The sequence below is a fragment of the Parambassis ranga genome, chromosome 21 (assembly GCF_900634625.1).
Source record: "Parambassis ranga chromosome 21, fParRan2.1, whole genome shotgun sequence".
In the NCBI taxonomy this organism is placed as follows: Eukaryota; Metazoa; Chordata; class Actinopteri; family Ambassidae; genus Parambassis; species Parambassis ranga.
This window is the reverse complement of record NC_041041.1, coordinates 17,098,367-17,120,212: the sequence shown is the minus strand read 5'-3', so window position 1 is coordinate 17,120,212 and position 21,846 is coordinate 17,098,367. Positions and strand designations below refer to the sequence as shown.

Sequence of the window (21,846 nt, the reverse complement as noted above, 5' to 3'; positions counted from 1 at the left end):
CAGTCTCATACACATGGTAACAGTTTGTTCTGTAGATACAATACATAAAATTAGGATTGCACGCCTCGTGTAAAGCTTGCTAATATTAGCTTTTCTTCTGGTGAGAAGTAAGGCGACCCTCACCAAAATGCTGATTCAGCTGCTTCATAACTTTTTCGCATGTGAATCAGGCATTGTGTGGACTTTCTTCTTCTTCTTCTTTTTTTAATATGGCCATTGTCCTGTATGTATCCTGTAATGTGTGCCTGTCTCCCTGATTCTTTCCGGTGGTGTCTCCCTCCTCCTCCTCTTCCATGTATTATTCCAGCAGAGACCAAAGAGCCGAGAGACGGAGCGCTGGTTGACGTCAGCAAACTTCTCCGGCAGCTGTAGAGGCGAAGCTGAGGAGCAGGAGGAGGCGGAGGAGAGGGAATGAGACTGCTGGATGTGGAGGTCGGACTGCGGAGCGCTGTGTGGACCGTGGGCTCCTTCTCTCCGGGACTGTTCGGACTTTGTTTCTTCTTGTTCTTCTTTTTCTAGTGTGAGTACGAGCGAGTCTCCTCTGTTTTCTCCCCTCTCGCCTCCGGAGATCCTCCGGCTGCTGTTCGGAGTTAGCTGTCGAGTTTCTCGGCTGCTGTTTTTACCGGTTGCACACTGTGCGACATGTTTGACGAAGTTGTCACTGTTAAAACATGTTTTTGTGGTCGTCATTTTGTTAAGGAACGTCCACCATTATTTAGTATTTTCTGACTTAAAGTCACTCTAACGGGAAAGTTTGTTGCGCAAGTCCGTGTAAGGTGGACTGAGCTAGCACGTCGAGTTTGCCTCTCTCTGTTTGATCGCAAACCTTTTAACCTTTTCTCAGTCTAAACTTTTGACCAATAAAACCTCTGAGGATATTTCTAAGTTCCCTGTTTTTATATTGTCATTATTTTTTGGCGCTCGGTTCGCTTTTCGTGCAGAAAACAAGCCTCGCTGTCATTTGTAATGAGCGTTGTAGTTTGTTTTGTATGAAGATACGAATAATACACAATAATGACAGAGTCGCTATTTCCAGATTTGTGCTGTGTGTGTGTGTGTGTCTGCGTGTAAATCACTATTATTCTCTCAGAGGCGAGACTGACAGCAGTGACGCTCCATCTTCATAACGAACGACTGTGCGTTTATCTTGAATTAATCCGTCTGCAGAGTGTTTCCAGCAGGAAACAACAGCAGGGAATCCCACATGATGATAACTTTGTGCTGTTGTGTGCGTGGTTGTATCAATATCTTGACTAATGGATGCCTGATTTACGTCCACATGAGACACTCTGAGGATGGACATTGTCATCTCTCTGTGTAATAGTTCTGTTCTCATTTCTTGGTTGAGGAGTCACCGTTTTCTTGTGGTTGTGAAATAGATATTTCATAGAGACTTGTTGAGGTCAGCAGTAAACCATCGTTTCACAAACACATCTCCAGTCTGCCTCTTAACAGGTTGATGGTGTAACACCCACTGAATGAGCTCTGGTGGTTTTTTTTTCAGGCACTGACAGCAGTAATAGCTTCTGCTGGAGTAGCTCCGATTGTATGCTGTTGAAATCAGCATGAATTAGCCTTGAGGCGACCACAGATTGCTGTTCAGGACAGCAGTTTTTTTTCAGTAGTTTCAGTTCCAGTAGTTAGGCAGCATGAGAAAACATTAGTCACAGAGGTCTGGCTTCAAGCGGAGTTGAATAAAGGTCATATAAATGTAATGAATTTAATGATTGTCACCACCGTGTGATTTACTGAGTTAGAGAAATCATGCAGCAAAGAGTGCAGCTGTAATTGTCTTTCGAGGGTAAACATATCATCCGTGCAGGTGCCTTTAAATTACACTGAGTCCAAGGGTGACCATGTTTTCCACTGGAAGGAGCTGTTTATCAAAGTATTGCATAGATTATTTGGTAGTTTGTTACTACGCACAAACAAAGTCCATCTTGTGTTGTCTCTTCTGCTCAAATGAGTGTTGAAGCTTTGCATTCTTTCTTGCTTTTCTTTGGTTTTTACTTAGGCTGTTTATTTAAAGGCCCTTCTTAGCCTACATGTCTTTGCTTACTCTGTCTTTATTGGTAGTTTCAAAGTTTCTGAGTATTTGTGTGATTTGTTCTTAAAGTAGATAAATGGGTTTCTGATTTTGCGAGTTTTTTTTCATGGTGGTTGTCAATCTGTCCAATGTGTATGTATACAGTACAGTTCAGCTTGGATGCTGACATCCCTTATACTTTGAGCAGGTGAGTTAGCATCACACCATGACACTGACAGCATAATGAAGATCTTAGCAGTATGGTAATACCTTGAACAGAAGCAGTGTGCCAATGGGCATCTAAATGTGTAGTACATTACCGCAGTGGTTACCTAACACAACACTTTACAAAGACACACATTCAGCTTGCACAGCAACAAAAACATACTGTTGTCACTGTGGTGGTGTCATGTTATGTTGTGCTAATGCTAATGGGACAAACCTATAAGAGGGACATTCTACTGCTTCCCCTTGTTGCTTCTGAACCTATGGTTTGCATGATGCACACAGGATTTACAGTGTTATCACAGCTGGCTTAATAGAAATGCATTATTTATGTTTTGGCCAAACAGCATCATGGAATATCATTTTGCATCAGTTGACAGTGCTGCAGTATTATAAGGCATATTTTAATATGGCATGATGATGATTCCAGTAGTATGATATGACATCAGTATGACATCCATATCTTCAGATGTGACCCAGAGAAGAAGACCTGTATGTTTTCCGGTGTTTGTCAGACACAAGCTTGACTTACTTACAGCAGACTATCTGCTTGGAAATTGGTTAGTGCAGGTGGTGAGCACAATTGGTCTCCCCGTTGAGCTGAATCAGACATATCCTGACATGTCTTGTTATCACTGGTGAGTACCGGATGACAGTTTAAACAGGCATCTTGAATGCATGGGCATTGCTGTGTGATGTCATGCCTCCGCTTGTCATTGTTCCTGAAACTTAATGGAGCATACATGAATAGTATTATTCAGCAGTTAGTTCACCTACTATGCACTGAAATGATTAGGATCAGGGTTGATCATTAATTTATCTTTCCATCATTTCAAAAGTTAAAAAAACGTGATGTACCTTCTCCCTTTAAATGTAAATGCAGGATTTGTTGTTTTACATCATTCTAACAGGATAGGTTATGTTATGATTGATGGCTGAAATTTTACACCTGCTTTACACAGCAGTTCTATTAGTATCAAAGGTTTTATGTGTTTCTTTTTTGTGAGTGAGTTAGTAACTTAATCTGCTGTTATTCCGAAGGGTGTTTGTGTTACACTTCATAAAATGACTTTTATTAACATTTAAATCGTCTGGCTTGAAGTAAGCAAACAAAACTGTCATTATGTATTAAACAGACTCCATCCTTCAGACGTGTGTTTTTCACTTGTCTGCCTGTATACGTTTGAGACACTTCAATCTCAGAGAAACTGCCCTCTGTACAATTTAATACTCGTTTATGAGGAATGGCTCTATCTCGGCACATTAGTTAGGTAGTTAAAAAAATCAGCTTGACGCTCCTGTAATGGCGACAGCACTCATGCTCACCACTTTGTGCCGTCCTTCAGAACCCTCAGCAGACACTTCATCTATCAGTTCACGATCACACAGTGACTGATAACATCATTACTATCAGCCCGTGCTCCCAATACTTCACTGTCACCAGAAACTCTATTACAACAAGTTCATCTCTCCACCTGCTGCCAGATTGCTGGAAAGCTGAAGCAACTACAGCCTCATACGCAGTCGGAAACATCAAACAGCTTTTCATCCTTGATGACTATTTCGGGTGTTAACTCATGGAGTCAAAACTGTGCATTGAAAATTGAAGTGCTTCCTATTATTGGCTCAGTTTTCTTGTGTGTCAAAAAGAATTGCTCCTTATAGGCTAAAGCCATACCAGAGACTTGTCAAGATAATTGATATTTTTGTCTTGCTTGGCAAAGGTGTTGACTCTCACAAATGTCAAAGCCTTTAGTCTCACCATCTCTGTGTTTGAATTAATCCTCTGAGCAGTTATTATACATCTCAATTAATCATGGGCTCTTGCAAATGAGACAGCCGAGGTGCCTTGAGTCTGCATTTTTCTGCCTGCTTTCCATTGTCTTGGTTCTTTTGTCTCACTTCTTCTGGGATGAGTTTGGTATTGTTTTATTAAGAGGCTTCTTTCCAGTGCTAATGAATCTTCTTTGTTGTTCATGTGATATGTCATTCTGGGAGTATATTAAGACCTACAAAGAGAAAGAAATAATAATATCATTGAAGTCCCAGGTACTTAAAAAAAGTATATTTTACATTCAGTCCTTTGATGTGTGGAAATAATATTTGGCTGCCGCTTTCTGCAGCATACTCATTTTAGACCCACATCAATGATCAGGAAGGTGCAGTAGTCTAAGATCTGCATCAAACTACACATGATGCCTCTGTGGCTTTGTACAGTAAGCATGAGTGGCTGCTGTAGAAAAAAAGGAATCTGGAAAAGCCAAACATGACAGCATTTTCTAGCGTTTTTGCTCAGTGCTTTTTGACTTTGTTTCCCTGATTATTTCGCCACTAACAGAAATGATTGGGGCAGAATTTCTACACATAAATAATCCAATCAGGAACAACAAGGTGGTCTGTTATGTAAGTTGTACACTGATTAAAAGCACTTAACCCAGGTGTTTACACACGTATATATATATATATATATATATATATATATATAATTTATACAAATGTGTCCATCCCTGATTCTGTATACACCAATCAAAACCTTAGGACACCCCTTTTTGTGGGCCATTTCTTGCTTGGATGAAGTGTTTACAGCAGTTGTACATCCTCCTCTAAAAAGCCAAATGAGTCAAGGGTAAATAAGTCTGCCAAAAAAGTGAATGAAACAAGGTGCTAGTCCTAATGAAAACTTTCAGCATGATAAATGAACCATCTTATTGGCCTTGCTCCTGGGATATCACATTAAAGACCAGAATGGAAATGGCTTTTCTGTAAAATACTCCCCATAGTTGTGCTTAAAGGTGTCTATTTAAGATCAACACATAGTGCCTTAGACAATTTGCCATGCAGGAAATCTCCCTCGGTTGTGATATGATTTTAGTGTTATATGTTTGTGAAATACACAAGATGCCTATGTTGGTCTCTTTTTCTGATTATGCTGTGTGAAGCTTTAGTTCCATCTGTCAACTCTGAAGGTCAGCTGCACATATGACCAAGAATGAAATGTGCTGGGTGGCAAACTGAGTAGTTGTGCTGACAGGCAGGCAACAGAACTATGGGAAAGAAAAATAACTCAGTTAGTGCATGTATGTTATGCCATTGATAATCTATTGCAGTTAAATCAATTTATTTTTGAAATGGATTTAACACTAACATGTTGTTACCTAGCAGGACCAATATTTTTAGGTATTATATTGGTCTACAAAAATATACAACATTAGTAATTTCATTTAAAAAATGTCTGAACATGGCATCTGTGTAGGCTGGGTTTGTTGCCAGACCTCTTGGGCTTTCACCATAATTCAAAATGACGTAGTGGAGCTTTTCTGAACTGTGCTCAGTGACACAAGAAATCACATTCAGTTTTGTTGTGTTTCGCTGCCAGTGATGGGAAAAGAAGCACCCGACTCATGAGAATAATCACAGAGCACATCTAAAAAATAATGCAATGCATGCAATGTCAAATACTCCCTAGATGTAGAATAACATTTATAACGCCAGTTTTAATGTGTATAAGACTCTAGGAAATATTCAGAATCAAATATATAATCCCCAGTGGGGGAAAACTGCTCAAGATGATGATGTACACATCGAAGGGCAGCATCTTGTCTTTTGTCACATGATTAAAGACCCCAGAGATCATAAGAAACGAGTCAGAGTCTGGATGGGATGCCATTTACAATTTGATCTGAATTAGACTTTTACCATGGTTGCTAATATTATTTATAGCTCAGTCAGTAGCAGATATTTTTGCTCAGTATTAAATAAATGGAGGTTCATTAGAGCCACAGGATTGTCACATAAAAAAAGTTACCAGAAATAAAACCATGATCTAGTCCACTTACTAGAAGGTTCCCTGGAACTTTCAGATTTTTTAGATTGAGACAGGAGATTGTTCAATTGTTCACAACTGAACAGTCTCCATGACAACTTGACAAAACTCAATCATGAAGGCCACTCAATGTCCTTTTCTCGTCAAATAAAACATGTCTGAAGTGGATGTGGATCATTTTCTTGTTCTTTATAACCCAACACATGTTAGACACTACAGAATGTATGAACCTTCCAAGTAAATGATGTAATATAGGAAGAGGATAATGTTGTTGTTCATTAGCTTATTTTGTTTCAGATCTTCAACCAATCTACATTTTAATTAGATATTTCAAATTGACATTTAGATATTTTAGAAATGTCACTTAATAATTTTGAAGTTCTTTCAAAAATGAAAGTCATGACCCTCTAAACATTACAGAGATTGCAGACAAGAAAAGGTGAATGAATACAGAAAATGCTTTTGTATTCATAACCATCTGTTGCCTATTGACATTTTCAGGAAATGTCTGACTGTCTCTAGGATAGGTCAGATTGATCTTGCAAGTAAATCACAACTCAGAGAAGGGAGGCCGGTGATTGAAGAAAAAACGAGCAGGCAAGCTGGTGAGACGAAAGCTCCTGTCAGCCTCATTACATTATTACTTTCACACTATGACTTTAGACTTTCTCTGATTTGAGGCGGATTTGATTTAATGTGGTCTGCATCTTTGCCCCTGTGTGCGGCTCTGCATGCTGTGTGGTTTTTCTAACTCTTATGTTGAATTTTTCCAAATCTGGCATTTGTAAGGTTAAACAGATCTGAAAACCTGCAATTAGTTGTGCCGTTTAGATGTTTTTAAAAGTTTTGATTTAATGTTTCTCGGTGTCATAACACCGTATATTTTTTAAAAAACAAATTGGTGTGTGCAGCAACCTGTGACTTGTGTTTTGTATTAATCTGGGGTCGGGCGCAGCTGAATGTCAAACTCTGCTTGTCATAGTTTTGCCATGGATAAGGTTATACATTTTGATTAATGAAAGTCTGCAATGTAATTTCCTGATGAATGAGCTTCTGCCTTTGTAAGAGATAAGCTAATGGGATGAGAAACATGGCTTCTCACAATTAGCGCTCATAGCTATCAAAATTTGATAGTGACAGTAGCTATAAATAGAGGCAGCAGAGATGTGGACTGAATGTTAAATCTGTTTGCACTTTTGATTTTTTTGGCATAGCTCCTTGTGTCTTTGTTCTTATCATGACAGTGACAGATTCACAAGAGGTGACCTTTAGTTTTCTGTGGACATCAAAGGTGCTGAACTCTCCCTGCATCTCCCTGTATCGTCCACATCCATAGGTGTTCACCTTTACTTAAATTTGCTAGCAAAAGGACCATTTGGTATGTGTGCTGTGTGATAAGTCAAGACAATGTAGTTTAAAAAAATTAACTTGAAATTAAAGTTAAATGTAAACTTTCATTTCCAAAAGCCACTACAGAACTTATATTTACATTATACAAAATGTTTCACAAGTTTGGCATACATTTAACACCCTTCTACTAATATAATAATAATAATAATACAAGGTCACTACTTGTGTGTGTGTGCATAGCTAAGTTAGACCATTTCCCTTGTGTCAGCTTGTCTAGCTCTTTACCAAAACTCCATCCTATCCTCATTCTATTCACAAGTGACACATAAGTGGCACTAACTGAATAATGTTACGCGACATAAACACGACTGAATGATTGCATGCAATTTATTTTGCCATGCTTTTCCCACAGTTGCTGGGTTTTCCTCCATGAGCTGCCCATCACTTACCCTCAGCTCACCTGCGCTTTTGTATGCTAAATGATGCTACTAAAGTGATATTGTAAAAGTAAATGTCTTTTTGTCATGAATATTTGCGCTCAGAGGAGAATTATTTGGAAATGATTGTTCTTACTGTTATTAAAGCAATGTTATTATTGTGATACATGTGGAGTGTGTGGACCAGCATAAGCATTTATTTCTGTTGGCTAACTTGTGGCTTCACTTCAATCTGATTGGCTAACTGTGTTTTAATCAACTGATTAGACCACTGACTATGTTGAGCTTTCAGAAATGTAACAACAGAGCTGTTTTGTTGTACTCCAACGCTCACTTCTGCTGTTCTGTTGTTATCTTCGCCCAGCAGACAGCAGGTTCAGTGTTTTTGTTTATCTTCGTTTGCTGTGCTGATGGGTTGGTGATGAAATCCATTGTTGTGGGTGATCTGTTCAGGAAAACAGTCGTCTGTCTTTCATACTGAAGCTTCGTTTTAAGGCTTCAGGCTTGCATCCTTCAGAGGCTGGAGTGGAAGACCAATTGCATCACTGTGTTGTGACAAGGTTTTCCTGTTGCTTTAGTCTCTTCTATACATAGGACTGAAAATGTGATCACATCCAAGATTCATTATGAAAAAGTTAAGATTGTATTTTTTTTCTGACAAAACAATAGACTCCAAGTGAAGTAAATCTTAAGTATTAATTTTGCATGGCTGATACTGGCCAGTTTACATCATACATCATCATACAGTTCATTCATACAGCCTGGGTATCCTAACCATATGCAGCCTAGCACCACTGTATCGTCTATGTTCTGTCTTTGTTGTGTAGTTGCAATAGTGAAAAGCACTGTGTAGACCATATAAATGCATTGGATATCTCGGCTTTGTCAAACCATCACAGATTCTGTTCAGCATTTGTGAAGCTGACAAACGACATTTAGAGCTGATGACTGTAAGCAAATCAGACAGGAGGACAGGCTTAACACTGTCGCTGTTGGTGTTCCAATTTGGCTGAGACTTAATAATGCATCCTGCACCTTCAAAGGCATCACTGGCAAATGCCTGTCCAAGATGTCCTCTGTTAATTCAAGAAGTCGTCCCGTTATGGGCAAAAAACAGAAGGCTTTTTATGGCTCTTTTATTTCTTGATGAGTACCATTAATTTTACAGGGCAGGCTGAACTCTTTGCAGCTGGCATCTTTTATCCGCTTGAGACAACATGACTGCATTATCCTCCTTGTGGTAATGAATTGGCAGGAGTTATGTGTGTTTTATTGGTATTGTTTAGCACTTTACTCGGGAGGCTGATTTCTTCGTTCATTTTGTGAGTAGACCACATATCTCATCCTTACAGGCACCAATGCCTATTTATATGTCATAGATGTTTTGCCAAGGCTGCAGTCTGGAGTAAATACTTCTCAAGTCCATTATTTATTTTCTTCTACACTATCAGCCTGGAAGCTTCCTCCATAAAGATCATTCACATTAAAACTAATTAGATTTATTTGGGCTCATTACAATCCCGCCTCTTTGTGCAAACACAGTCAGGATTTCAGTGTTGTTCTATTGCTGTGCTCTAAGTTAACTACAACATAAACCCTCGTCATGCTTGACTTTCTTCACTTGGCAGCATTGTTGTGGTTTGCCTGTAGAAACTATGAGAACATGACAAATATGAGTTATTCCATTTTATTTCATTTAAACACTAAAATGGAAAGTTTTTTTGTTGTTGTTGGAAAAGCTTCTTCTTTCTGTCCCTTTAGTCATACATCTTAATCATAACTACCTGGGTATTCAGCTGTCATCTGTAATCGAATCCACATAGCAGATGTGGACTTACTTCTTAAAAATTGTTCTTTTTGTATTTCCCAGTCAAACAACATGACCTCTCCTGACCCTGTTTTGTTTGTTAAGGATCCAGTCATATTAAAAATACTTTGGTCATACTTGGACTAATCAAACATACTGAAAAATGCCACAGTCTGCTTTGTGATTGCTATTCTACTAGTACATGTTATTCCTTTCCATTATTGTTTTTTCTCATTTGTAAGCATTTCTTTTTCTTTTTGTGCTTTATCCAGCTCATTAGAAAGCTTGTCTGGCAGCACCATCAGAAAAGAGGACATTGATTGAGGAAATCTATGTAATTGCAGCACTGACAGCAGTCTGGGTGAGTTTTTTGTGCAGGATAGATACAGAACCGGAGGGTGACGCCAGAAACTGGAGGCTGGTTTGGCTGGAAAGTGTCTCTTTGGTTCATTCTGGCTAAGACCATTCTCTACAAAGAATCATAACATGAAATTGGTGCTGAATTATTTTAAATGACTCAAGATATAATTACTTCTCTTTTTGTATATGTCTTAGGACTCACCAAATTTAAACTGTATTTTTTCCTAGGGGAAAGGGCGATGTGTTGCAGACTTAATCAATTTCTTGATAGTTGTATTAAAATCAAAGCAATTCCAGTAAATAGAATAATAATTTGCATCAAGCCTGACTTGACCTTTAATAACCTACCAGCAAATTTAGATAGGATTCAATTATACCCAGATGAAATGCCATAACATATTGAGCTTACTCTACAACTGCCACATACATAGCATAAGCTCCTTGTATCCTTGAGTAGTTTGTTTAATACAAAGAGCACTGGAAGGTAAGAACAATCTAAATTGAATCAATGCCATGCCACTGCCCTAGGCTTTGGTTGTGTCTTTGTGTAATCCTAGGCAGACTCAATAATTAGAGAACTGATACAGTGTTGTCTTGGGCTGATAGCACCACACGGGAGTGATGCTTTGTGTTTTTCATTAGCTGGTTTTTCCTTCGACTGATGACCTGTATGGGCAAGATTGCAAGATGGTGGCTGTGAATGCAAGTGTGTGTACTATCAGTAACATCTTGTAATTATATAGCAGCGTCAAGGAAATGTGATTTGACCTTTACAGACAATTAGTAATCATTGCATTCCAGACCTACCTTATTTATGCTCATCAGTGGGATAATGTCATTTTTAATATGTGCAAATGCAAGCTGGTCATTGTCAAGTTGTACACTGCTTGTCAGTGTTTATTTGATAACGAAGCTATTTTCAGCAGGGGTAGAATGGTTCACAAAATCCATGGTTCGATTTGTATTTTCGGTTCGGTTTACACTGTTGAGGTTTTTTTCTACTTTTTTTTAACACTCTGGAAATACTATAGATCAGCATAAAATACATAGCCTAATTATCAAACATTGACCATATTTAAGAATCAGTTCAGTGTTTCCCCTACTATTATAGTAGAGTCCCAAAGACTCAAGTCATTTTTATTTCATATTTTTGTGCCAGATCATAGAAGAAGAAATTTAAGGTTACCTTTTCCTATAAAACAGTACTATGCCTAGTACTTTTATTAAACAGACTAAATAGCATTGTGTTATTAATCTTATTTGCACGGCAGCTTGTCATTTCTGTCTCTGCTTTTGTCAAAAAACATTTGGAAAGTTGCCAGATTTAGCGAGAGTCACCACATTCGCAAGCCAGTGAGGAAAAAAAGCCTCCTTGATGTGTGTGTCCTGAACCGAACAAAACACACGCCCAAACCTGACACGTACCGAACGATTCAGATTTTTTTCTGAACTGTCCCATGCCTAACTATCAGCCATGCTGATGACTTGCTGGAAGTTGCAGATGGAATCTATCATAGAGTATGACCTGTGCCATCTGACCTCATCACCACCATGAAACATCTAACATAAGAACGGATGAAAGCACACCCGATACAACATGATTAAGTCTAGAGTAGAGAAAGACAATAAGCCAGTGACAGCCAGGAGAGACAAGAAAAGGTCACAGAATGACCAGTGGGCCAGCGTGTACTGTAGGCCGGCTTTTCTGCACTCATATCGACTGTCACAGAGTTTGAAACCTCCTCCCCTCTACATCTTTATTTAAGCATAATGAAAGCCTTGGAGCATAGAACTTCTAAAGTGTGTGTGTGTGTGTGTGTGTGCTGGTATTTCCAAATTTGAGAAAGTATCACCGCCTTTCTCTTTGATGGCTGACTTTTCAACCCATCTTTGACTTCTTAACACCTGCAGTTTTGCCTTCTGACAAAATGAACTAATTCATTTTGAGCATACCTCTGCCTTCAGGCCTGCTTAGGTTTGGGTTATAAATCCATTAGAATTTAGTGTGTGCAGTTTGCTAATAATTTACTCATTTGTGTTCTTTGGCTGAGAAGTCCCACTGTCTGCCCTGAGTGTTCTACCTCATTCATTTTTCACTATTGTTTTGTTTTCAGATCACTTTAATTTACCACATGTTTACAAGGCAAATTTCTCCCATCTACAAGAAGCCTCACCTGGGAAGAACTATTATGCATGGTAGTAAAGAGTCTTTCCTGATAGAGACTTTACTTGCAGGTATTCATGATCACAGGAGGCCTCAGAAACATCTTCAAAACTTGACCAGCTTCATCAGTTAAAAAGAAGTAAAGCTAGACGTCGGAGATCCTCTAGAAAGAGTTTTAAGTATAATCATTCATTCTGGCATCATGTGCGTTATGTATTTTTACATGTTTTTAGACATTAAGACTCAATTTGCTGTTATTTTTGACTTTGAATACTGGCAGAGATCCCTGGGAGAGAAAAAAAGACCCCATAGCAAATGGAGCTCTTATAGCTTTGTCTTTTTGTAATGGACTGTCATTTACCAGAAATAGCCTGTTCTTTAATCACTTTAAAAACCGAAAGCACTGCTTCGAAACTTGTCTTGTCATAGGGAAAATTAAAAGTCAGACATTTCAGACACTTTAGCTGAGGTCTTTAGTCACAGTACTGTGACCAAAGGAGTGCCACTACTTTGGAGAAAACAAAATGTGAGGGAACGGTTTCGCTCTGCAGCCTGGCTCTAAGTGCCAATAGCCTTCATTTGCATTGGCTGATTGTTTTTTTTACTCTGACAGTTTGAGATGCATTGTAGCCTAGGCTTAGATGTGGGAATGCCCTTCAGCTTAATGTTTGTCTTCAGTTTCCTATAATAACTGAGTATTAATCCTTTACTTGTAACTGACACCTTTTACTGATACATCCTCTCCAGCCCTACCACACACAAACAATACCTATCTCAGACCGTTGCTGACATCTTAACAAATCACACTTTTAATCCTTATCTTGACCTTTAAAAGCTGATGTCCCAGCTTGGTCTTTCATGTTACCACACTGCGGTCATCCGCTTTCCTCCCAGGCCTTTTTTTCCTGCCATGCTTTGCTGTTTCACCCCTGATTGTGTCCCCTTCATCTGTCACAGCCCTCTTGCTGTCTAAGAGGAACAGACAGTGATGGATGCTAATCACTTTCTCTGTGTGCCCGTCCAACCTGCTGCCTGGTCAACAAGCTCAGCCCAGGCTTCCCCCTTACAGCCTATGAATACGTGAGCTGCTCTCCCTGCCATTGTCAGTGTTAGCAACGTACCTACATTTATCAAAGACGTACAGTTATTGCAATCGACACAAATAATGCATACATTATAGTAAGTCATTTATGCAAAATACCCATTGGCATCTGATCTAATCTATTTAAAGTGTTCATAAAATGCAGGAAATGAAACACTGCACAGAGTTGCAGACAATAGAAAATATCCAATATTGATTTCTGTGTGCACCACAAACTCTTTATTCACTTAAAAGTAAAAGATGAGTTGCTGGCTACAGCGGGAAAGGTCTCTTGATGAAGCTACCTCGAAATAACCACTTTGATCTTGGCAGGCCCCATGTTGTTTTTGTTTGCACAGATGGCTTTGTTGTGTTTATAACTCTGATTTGTTGCTTGGGCTAATGGCCTGAAATATATCTGGCCGACTGATTAAAATTCATGTTGCACAAATATTAGAATTGGCACCATCCCAGTTCATGAACCACTGGTTTATATCTTTTGTGAATTGGGCTTGCATTTCATTCTGATTTTGTAACCATTTAAAACTTTTTGCACTTTTTTTCCCCACACAGTTCAGTGCTTGTAAACAATGTGCCTTCCTCTTTGGACTTTCAGAAACCATTTTCACTAATGAGCTGCCAAATTATTTTGTCAGAAAACATTTCAAGCAGTGATAAAGATTATTAAGGGAACAGGCTGCTATCTCACTTGGTGACTGATTGCCTTTCCTTTTAAAAAAAACTTGATGGAAAGATTTTATAAGAATGTTCTGGGGATACTGTGAACTATAAATCACTCCACAAGGGTCATTCAGACAAGTATACAGTATATATGTCTCAAGTATCAAAACAAATGGACACAGCCATTGGAGCATTTGCTCTGGGTTGTGGATGGAGGATTCTGTCCCTGAACTGTGCCACAGTCACCTTGTATCGTGTTTGTCTCTAGGAGCCTTGGGCTGGACGATCTTGGCTGCACATCCACTGAGGCAGTCAAATGATTCCCCTGAGATGGAGGTGTAGAGATGATTTATTTATTTATTTATTGTGATGCATATAGAAGATATACTGATAAATGTAACCCGATTGACTGGCTGCAGAGCAGTATTGGCCTTTCCCAACAGCAGAGATTTATAGAGATGTGAGCGGCTTGCGGAGGATGCGGAGCGGTTACCTGGGTTTTCACTTCTGCAGCGCAACGTAACTCTCTGTCTTAAAGCTCAGGCGCGAGGGTCCGAGCGCACATCACTGCAGCTCAGAGCACAACAAGAAAAACACCACACAGGCGCGGCAGCAAAACAGAAAATTGTACATACACTTTTCAAATTGTTATGCAGAATAATGTGTGAGTAACAAACCAATCAGCTGCATCTGTATTACGTAATTATTGCGAGCTACAGCACTATATGCAGTGAGTAATCAAACTATATACAAAGTCGTTCCTTCATAACAATAAAGTTCGACTTAACTCACTGTTTTGCTCCTGTTACCTTTTTATTTACGTACTGGTATGTTTTAGTGTAGCATGCACCTTATAATACAGTGCGGCTTGTGTATGTGTCAAATACAGAAATAGACCCTGTAATCGAGACTGTGTCTTATAATGCGGTGCGCCGTATGGTCGCAAAAATACGGCATGTCTGAAATGCAGCAAAGCCTTTGTATATGGTCTACTGTTTATACTGTAAAAAGCACAACAGTGATTTGACATTGCATGTTGAAGCAAAGGCTAACAACCATGGTTATTTGTAGCTATGTCAACAACATGTCTTTGTGACAGGCGGTTTCGGATCTTTCGATAAGAAAAGTTAGGAAATGTATTCAAAAGACTTCTTTTATTATGAAGATATAAAAAAGACCCCAAAGTTTTTGCTTTTGTCAGTCAGTAAACAGCAGTGACAGTGATTGATAAGCACATTTATATGACTGCTCACCTGAAAAAATCAGCAGGTATGTTACATTTTATACAATCTGTTTATATATATTTATTTTTTCCAGATACAACCACACTTTTTTTTAGACACCTGCTCTGAACAGACTGCGGTAGTGTCATTTGGCCCAGCTACACTTTGCTGAATGCTTACCTGCATGACTATGCAATATACATACAGTACAATCAAGAAAGAAAGAGTTTGTGGGGAGTTACTAACTTCATACTGGAAGAAGCATTTACAGTAGGTTAAGATGCACGTCTGGGCATTTTCATTTCGCCCATAGGGAGTCGGAGCTCAGTGAAAGAACTAAGGAAATCTTGACCTCTTGAGTTGAACTGCTAAATCAAGATGAGCTGAAAGAAGTCTGAAGACGGGTTTCGCTTGCTTAGATACCCTCAAGGCCATTTCCTGTCACAGCTCCTCTGTACACTGACAGAGAAGGATAGCCCCTTGGCAGATTGTTTTGGCCAGTGGCCCATACATGCATTGAACTTTAAAGTTGACATGAGACGTGTTTTCCTTTGTGTGAGTTAAATCTACTCCAGTGATTTTTGTGTTCATGAGTTCAGGGATGAGCAGAATTATATGGACATCAATATCAAATAGTCAATAATAAATCACGTAACCCACATCATAATATTTCTAGTCCACTCCATAATATCAGCTGAAGGAAAAGTAATAGTAGTCAGTAGTTGATCCAACATGGTTTTGCTGTTTAAATATCTATCTATAAAGTATATTTATTTAGGTAAAGTAGAAATGCCAGTAGAAATGGGCAATATGGGAAACATCTTACCATAATAAACGTTTTCATCAGTCAATATCTATATTTATCCCCATAAAAAAAAAAAATGACTTACTCATTGACTACATTGCTGTCTTCTCTCTGTCTCCTCTTCTCCTTTGTGTGTATATGTTGGTGCTTACATGCTGGAAATTGGTCATGTTTTGGCTTTGGCAGGTGATGTGAGCTGTACTGGTGTGAAGCTGGAGCAGGACATCAGATGACATTCCCTGCTTTTAAAAAAAAACCCTGCTACTCTTTGTTTTACTCGGCCCGTTATTGAACTCCTCAGAACATTCTTATCAACAATCTCCTTGTCTTTCAAACACTTGGCTGTGACCATTTGGGTGTATACTTCTGTAATACTGTTGCTCAAGTTTTCATCAAGATCGATGATCTATTTTATCTCTCCAGCCTCTGCATGGCTGTAGCCCAAATATCACCTGTTGTCCTTAGTGCGTGCTGCTTTTCCTTTACACTCAGACAACATTAAAACAAGAAGGCAGACGTAAGTGCCATGCAAGCTAAAAAGGCAGCATGTGACAGGCAGTTGTTGCACATGTTATCAAGTCAAAAAATGTCAAATATTTATAACTGATATTGACCTGTTTCTAGATCATTTTTCCACAAAAGGTAAAAAGGAATAAAGGTGGTGTTAATCTCCAGACCAAGGAAGTTTGCTCACAGCGGTTCTTTAAAAGAATCCATATACTAATACACAGTATACCTAATAGAAATAACAGGACACAAACAAATAAATAAATCGTGGATCCACAGCGTTAGTTTGCTAGTAGTATCCATTTGTTGTTTGTGTGTTTGCTTGAGCTTTTTCAGCAAACAAGCCGCTACAAGGCTTATTGCCTGATATGCAGTCAGCCACTGGCTAAGAAAGGATTGTAGTTCACTGGGCAGTTTGATCAGTGTTTAACTGTGTTTGGTCAAAAATACAACTTGCATGTTTGAAAAAACACTACCTTACTGAACAGGTACATTTCATGCAAGATACAATTCTGATTTTGCATTTTGTTTTAACTTCTATAATGTATATATAATCTAATCTATAATACGGTATATAATATAATAGATCTAAAATATATAATATATCTGTAATGCATAATAAAATAGGATTTCTAGAAGGTAACGGTATTCAAATCAATGTGGGTAATTTAAAATGGATGTAAATGTCTAAAAATCAAGGAGTTTCAAGAGGCCATGCAAGCAATGTGTTCAGAAAATATATTGTGTATGAATAAGAAAAAAAAAATACGGTAGAAAATTGCCCATTTCAGACGAAACTCTCTATGGCAGAAAAGTTTGTTGATGACACTTTATTCCTTATATTCTCAAAGATGAGATGAAATGAAATGTGCTCTTGAAAAGTTTATTAAATTTGAATTATTTTATATATTTAAATAATTTTGCGATTGTGCAACTTGCAATCACAAAAAACTTGTTACTTTGATTCTGTTCTGGCCCATAAATTACTTAAAGAATGTATGGTGCAGGTGGCTCTAAGAATCCCCCAGTCCCACACATGTGCCACTATTATAAGTTCTCCCCTTTTATTAAGGAGATAAGCAAAAATACACGAGTCCTCTCATCCATCTTAACATCTTCTTTTGTCCCACTTTGCCCCAAGTTTCCAAATACCTGAGTGGCCTTTTGTATTACACTACTAGGTTTTCTCAGTGCAGAGTTTGCCATTGTTGTTCCACCTTTAAAGTGGCACACTTTACGGTGTTCTGCTCTTGTGTTCAGGGTGCACAGTAAAGCTAATGAAAACTGATGATTCCCCGTCACACATGTTCCTGTCAATTTCAAAATCAAAACTGAAAGCAGCTGTCAGCACATCACAGCTGCTGTGATGCTTACAAAAAAAATCAACTGATTTAAAAAGATTGATTTTCCCAGAAAAGATTTGGAGCTATTCGTAGTAAAAGATTCTGCTAAGTGTAACCTCAGTGCGAACCTGTAAGTGTAAATGCAAGTTGTCTGTGGGAGTAATGTGAGAGTGTTAAAATGCAGCTTACCCTGTCCATGACACTGCACTGATTCAACTTGAGGAAGAATATTTTTCACTCTGACAGGTTTAGAGCACTGAGTCAAATAGACCAATTCTTAATTTTTTGAAGAGGAAATAATGAAAATATAAAGGGTTTGAGATGTGTGCTTCAGTGGTCTAATGATTTAAATTGCTTTAAGCAAATGTGATTTTTTTTAGTAGGTGCTTAAATGAGGAAAGCTGCTGTTAGTGGTCCTGTCTGATTACTGTCTGATATTTTGTATGCATCAAATCCTAATTTCTCATTGTCCAATATTGGAATTATGCAGTTAACAGCTATTCATTTTTATATTATTTTTTTCCATTAAAAGTCATATTTTAACAGATCTTTAGAGAAACAAATATAAAATACATTTTGTGGCTGAGATCTTGCAAAAGAAATGTTGAGTTGAGATGAGAGGTTTTTCAGGGTGTCAGCTGCACAGTCAGGAATCATGGCTATGGTTGAACCCCCATGGTGCTGGATTGGCAACTGGGCCCCAGGAGGAGACATGTGGAGGAAAAAGATTTTGTCTTTAAAAACAAAGTAATAGCAGTGTGCACCATTTTTCAGCCCCATTCAATAGACAAAATGTGCTACGTACTGGCAGGAGTCGAAAAAAGGGACAAAAAGCAGGGAAACAAGACTTTTGCTGATGCACCCTGCGTCCAATGTCAAATAAAAACAAAAAAACATCTACTCCAGAACTAAGTTAATCAAATGTGGTGGAGTAAATAACATTTCTAACTTTTTAACTTTTTTACATAACTAATGTAATCACTCATTTAATTGAGCAGCTTCACCCACTTTTGATGAAACTCGCAAATCTGATTTAAAACTTTAGCAAACTGCTTAAACCTGTATTTACTGTGCCAGTTGCATTATAGAAATGTTATGGATTTGTTTCACCTGATAATCAAACTAGCTTGATTTTTACTGTGTCTTTCCATGTGATGTGTTCGTTTTCAGCTTGGTGAGGGAGGTTTCTGTGCTCTAACCCAGTGGTCCCCAACCACCGGGCCGGGGACCGGTACCGGTCCGTGGGTCATTTGGTACCGGGCCGCACAGAAAGACTGAGCAAAACATATATTATTCATTATCTGAGTCTGACAGCTGTTTCATTTATAAATCGATCAGATTCATCCGCCTGTGCCTTTAAGCACCTGCCCAGACGCTTGTCTCGGTCACGGGATATGGCACCCCAAAATTAAGCCCACAAGCAAAAATGAATAAAAAACAAACGTCTTTGGAGAGCTTCTTCGGAAAGGGGAAAAGGCCTAACGAGGAGACAGAAGAAGAGGAGCCTACCCCTTCAAAGAAAAAGAAACCCGCATTTAAAAGACTATATCAGGAGTCCTATTTAAAATACGGATTTATTGCAACAGGTGATTCTCACACACCAAGTCCGCTCTGAGTGATATGTGGCGACAGACTCGCAAATGAGGCAACGAAGCCTTCAAAACTGCGAGACCGAGCACCCTGCATTAAAAGACAAGCCATGGAAGAAAACATGAACAAGAACGACTGAAGCAATTAATGACGGCCAAAACAAAATTACGGAGTGGACTGGACATAAGAAACACACTTCGGGTGTCATGTCTCCCATTATCCCTAGATGGGACCGCCTCATTGCTGAGAAAGCTCAAAGGCTCTGTTAGGGACATAAAAATCTTCTGGATCCTTTCATTCATCTTCCCCGGTTCTTTGATTAAGAAGAAGTTGACAATATCTGGTCTCAAAATTACAATTTATTCTAACAGTAAAGAAGCAAATTCTGGGTCACACAAACAGAGATCTCTGTGGTTGCCTGGCCTCACAGCCAGAGAACAATATGCCATTCTTGTAAACACCTTTTATCCTATCTTGAGATCCCATAAAATCATGTCCTTCCCTAACTCTTCACCAATGGGGTCAGCTGAACTGATATTTAGTTTACCTTATTTGGTAATGGTTACACCTTAGAGTCAGGAGAAAACAGAAAGAAATAGCAGGGGGTCCCCTTTTGTCAGTCGTAAACCTAAGTTGAAGATAAGTTCTCCACGAGAATGATCACTGTCCCATACGAGTGACTTTATGACGCCCCATAAAAGCTTACACCTCTTCCCCCATGTAAGCTCACTTTAAGTCCTAACATCTCATAAGCTGTGGGTCAAATCTGAGAGTGACCAGGAAACCAAACTCACAGGAAAGGTGGGTCGTAAAATGGGGTCATAGGGGATGAACACATTACTTCAATCAAGATCTAGATTTACAACCTTAGCTTGATATCAACCAGAGCTGTCTCCAAAGAGCAGACAACAGCTAACAAAGGAAATGAATTACAAAAGTCTATGAGAAGTAGGGAAATTACACACTTCTCAATACATTCAGTGTACCTGTCTTCCTTTGATCTTCTGTAAAACTTACTTAACACATAAGTACTTATAAAACACATTACAGTAATATGCATACAGAAATGAAAACTTCATGTTAGGGACACACTTCTGGATATGTGGACCCACACCACATAATAACATCATGCAAAATAAAATCTTTCACCTAACAATTCCCCCTTTTGAGCTCATTTAAGAGCTCACAACAAAGCTTCCTCTTCCTCATCTCCCGACTCAGGCACCTCTGCTACCAACAAAGGCATGACATACACCTATATCTTTCTTCTCAATAGCTAATGCAATTAACCTAGTACCTAAACAGTGCACAAAAAGAATACAACAACAACCACCATATGTAGTTAAAATACCCAAGAATGCTGCAAAAGAAGTGATTAATGACAATACCATACATATAGAATCAACAACAACCAACAACAACAATTACAAACAATAGAATACAACTACCCAACACTCTCCACTTTCCCCAGAGTCCCATCTTGTCAGTCAAAGTCTTCCTGATAACAGGAACCAGAACCTCCGCTCCTGAAGCTTCAAACCTTCCTCTTATCAACTGCTCACTCGTGTCAACTGTAATTCACCGTCTCGTCCTCTTCAACCAGTAGGGTAGACTACCTACTGGTCACATTCCTGCGTTCAGGGGATTATTCTGCCCCTTGTATTTTCTCCTTGTCCTGCTCCATCTGAATATCGGCCAGCATCTGCCCTGGCTCCAAGGCCGGGGTGCACTAGCTCCAATGATACCAGGGGCCTCCTTTCCCTTTCAGCCGCTCCGCATGGGAGGTGCGCTCCACCACCTGGTAAGGGCCTGTCCACCTAGGCTCCGACCACTTCTTCTTTATCACCTTCATGAGGACCCCCTCAGTGTGTGGCATGTCCTCATCTGGTCTCTCAGTTTCTCCTTTCACCTGTGATATACATACTCACACCAAAGCTTAAAATTCATTCCAAGAGGCTGTCAGCCTGTAAAAAACTCATATTATGTGAATTATGTGGCGTTATTCACTGAACATCATATACACGTTAATACAATAAAAACACTTGAACCCATATAAATTTGGTCTGTGCACAGATTTGAGCCAATTTTTGTTTCTAATTTTGGTTCATCCTTTCCACTTTTCCCTGTGACTGTGGGTGATATACTACACCATACCTGTGTCTTAGGCCCAAAGCCTGCTCCACCTTTTCTAGGTCTGCACTCTTGAAGTGACACCCATTATCAGATAAAACACTTTTCCTCTTCAACACACACCTTTTTTCTCTTCAGGCCACACTTCTGGCCACCATATAAACAAATCTACTGCCATCAGGAGGTACTGACATTCCTGGTGTTTCTCTATCATGTCTGTATAATCAATAACTATTTCCTGTCCATGTACAACTGGGAGTGGAAAACTTCCCATGTCTGACTTCACTATGTGTT

The 21,846-nt window shown here is 39.0% G+C and overlaps 1 protein-coding gene across 1 annotated transcript in view; it reads left to right on the top strand.

Moving 5' to 3' along the window:
• Positions 1-310: 310 nt before the first annotated feature.
• The window catches only part of gulp1a (GULP PTB domain containing engulfment adaptor 1a), a 65,169-nt gene continuing 43,633 nt past the window's right edge, over positions 311-21,846 (top strand). The window contains exon 1 of the mRNA XM_028393735.1: positions 311-520. The gene's annotated coding sequence lies outside the window, so the exon portion shown is untranslated. The remainder of the gene's footprint in view (positions 521-21,846) is intronic.